The sequence below is a fragment of the Diadema antillarum genome, unplaced genomic scaffold (assembly GCF_040938485.1).
Source record: "Diadema antillarum isolate AM-2024a unplaced genomic scaffold, OU_Dant_1.0 seq00002418_RagTag, whole genome shotgun sequence".
NCBI classification, from domain to species: domain Eukaryota; kingdom Metazoa; phylum Echinodermata; class Echinoidea; order Diadematoida; family Diadematidae; genus Diadema; species Diadema antillarum.
Window position 1 is genome coordinate 7501 of NW_027273029.1, and position 2500 is coordinate 10000.

Below are 2500 nucleotides of genomic sequence, written 5' to 3' on the forward strand. Positions count from 1 at the left end.
TCTGCTTGTGTGCCCGTGCGAGGACTTTGCGCCTTGATTTCGCATATGAGAGATGCTCACAGAATGGGGGGAGTCTTTTTCTCTAGCACTCTTCATCTTGCCTGACAAACGCTCCGTCAGACCGACTCCCTCATATATGTCGCGGCGTTGCAAGAACCCCTCTGCTCGAAATCTCTTCACATTGCACACAATAAGGGTCAAATGATTCAAAGAGCCTCGTTTTGCATTTGGCCTGGCCATAGACCTGCGTTCAAATTCTCTAACACCGGAAGTGCGCTCCCGGTTCCATTTCGGTGCTGTGAACTTCCACTTTCCACGAGAGTGAGCTACTCGATCTCCCGGCCCGCCGGCATGCAAAACCAAATATCGTTCACCGAAACGGCCTCCCCTATAATAGGCACGGCATTGCAATAACCCCTCCCCTCGTAATGCTGTTTAAACACGTGTTCCTATGGCAAAAAAAATCAAAGAGGGCCGTTTCGGATTCGGACTAGGACCACTGGGACTCGAAAGCACCAGCCCAAGAGAAGGCCACTTGCGTCCCGAGACCGGCCGCACGGCCGCAAACATGCTGCATCAAACCAGGAAGACACGCCCTCCATTTTGCGATAGTCACCTGGCAGGCGGCAGACGACAGCCGCCCCCGCCGGAACTCCGGGGGAGCAGAGGGGCGAGCACCGCCGTCACTTCGGCAGCTGCACGCCGTCGCCCCAAAGTGAGTTTCTGTCCACGCCGGACCGGACGGCAGCCTGCTTCAACCATTTCCAACCCTTCCTCGTGTGCCAACGGCCAAAGCTGGACCTTTTCTTCTTCTTCTTCTTCTTCTTCTTCTTTTTTCTTTTGGTGGGGGTTGTTTTGCTTTCGTTTTTCTCCCCGTCGTCCACTTTGACATATTTTTTTTTCTTTTCTTTCAGCAGGAGGAAAGCTGGTCGAGTCCTGACCTGACCAACTGATTGCTAGGGGACACGCCCGACGCATCTCCGGTCACACACGGACATGCCAAGCGTCGACGCCTTCCCTTCGTCTCCTCGTGGGCTGTTTTCAGGACGTGGGCTTTCCAGCGGAACGGTTGCTGCCTCGCCTGCCGGAACTCCGGGGGAGCTTCCTGTACAACACCGCTGTCTTTTTCGGCAGCCCCGAACTTTAATACATGTTTCTTTTCTGGCCACTCCGGTGCCGGGATGGTGCCCGATTCGACTTTAATTTATTCCCACAAGACTGCAAGGCAACAGCCAGAGACACACATACAACGCACACACACACACACACCCCGTCGGCTTTTCAGCGGGACGTTGACCGTCTGTCCCGCCGGAACTCCGGGGGAGCTAACGGTGCAAGCACCCAAGCACCGTTGTCCTTTCGGGGACACTACACTTTCTCTTCTGGCCACTCCGGTGCCGTAATGGTGCCCGATTCGACTTCAACGTTCCCACACGAACACAGACAGACATCCACACACACAACGCACGCACGCACATGCACACACACACACACACACACACACACAGCAAAGAACAGCAACAACAAGAACAAAAAAAAAAAAAAAAAAACCAGAACACAGACAACGAAAGTTTCATATCCTCGTGGTCCGATTCGTCAGCTTCTCTTCTGGCCACTCCGCGCCGTACTGGTGCCCGATTCGACTTCAACGTTAGTACACGACCACAGACAGACATCCACACACAAAACGCACACACACACGCACACCCACACACACTCACACACAGAGCAAAGAAGAGCAACAACAAGAACAAAAACAGAACACAGACAGTGGAATAGCGAATTGTTCATGGGAAACCAGCTCTGAGGAGGTCTTTAGAAAACTTGATTGACCTCAGTTACACCAGATTTTTTTCACAGGTCCTCCTGCGGAATGTGTATATAAACTGTCTCATGTTTATACTTTATGAGAAATTCTCATTTGTCGACGAAGTGTCGTCAAGAGTAACTCCTTTCAAGACTCCGAAAGTGTCGTACAGCCTTTTATCAAAAATCCTTTGTTTATGCAGGCTCAGAAAACTGGAATAAGCTCCCCGAACCTGCCCACTTTATAGATAGCATAGCATCATTTAAATACTACCTTAAACACACATAAAGGGGTTGCTTATTCCCTGTCCCTGATCAATTGACGAGCACCCACTGTTGGAGTATCTCATCACCTCTCCTCTCCCATCTCTTCTCTAAAGTACATGCGCTTGGGCCACAATATTGAAAGGAAGCAAACATTTTATCCCTGTAAGGAGCAGATGTTGCACGATTGAATGAACGGATTCTAAAATATGTCGAGGGCAATTAAAAGCATTGCACTGACAACTAAGGGGACCCCTGTTCATAAGACACCCTCATTTCCACAGCAGGATGAGTGGCAGCTGCATACGTGATATTGAATCATTTCCTCTCTTCTTTCTAGATGTTATTTTTTGTTTTATCGTATTTCCAGATTCTCTGTACATGTGCGTTTCACTTCATTTTTTATATTTCACTGTATCACGTGACCCGT